The sequence below is a fragment of the Penaeus monodon genome, chromosome 16, assembly GCF_015228065.2.
Source record: "Penaeus monodon isolate SGIC_2016 chromosome 16, NSTDA_Pmon_1, whole genome shotgun sequence".
Classification (NCBI taxonomy): Eukaryota; Metazoa; Arthropoda; class Malacostraca; order Decapoda; family Penaeidae; genus Penaeus; species Penaeus monodon.
The window spans coordinates 38,312,584-38,313,146 of NC_051401.1; positions in this window are offsets into that span (position 1 = coordinate 38,312,584).

Genomic DNA, 563 nt, shown 5'->3' on the forward strand with positions numbered 1-563 from the left:
TTCTGTACTCTCCCGAATGGTTTTGACTTGGATAAACTAGGTTATGAAATGTGTGCGTGTGAATTAATATATTGTAAAGCCCTAATCCAAGAAAATTAATCAGTTGATAAGGAGTTTTATAGTTTGACGCTTTTATCTTTCACAGATAAGCGGTATGCTATACAATGTAAGATTTTTGTAACATGGTAAATATATTGCCACACTCAATAATATCAATAAAACGAATATATCACGGAACGCATGTACGAAGATAGTAAAATGCAAATTCATTAAACAACCTGAGACAGTTTGTATGTCGTCCATACAAACTGCTTTTGATAAAATTCATGTAATATATTTTCGAAATTAATTAACTGTACAGGATCATTTTAACTGATCTCTTAAGTTTTCAAAGAATATGTCAATTATATCTAACTTTGTGCATACACAGTATAGAAGGTATAGAAGTTTCATGACCAGAACAAAAGAAGGCCTCCACTTATTCTCCCCATCTCGTATGCATCAGATGCAGGTATATGTACAGAATTCTTGGTGAACTTTCTTGTACATAGATAGTTCCACAA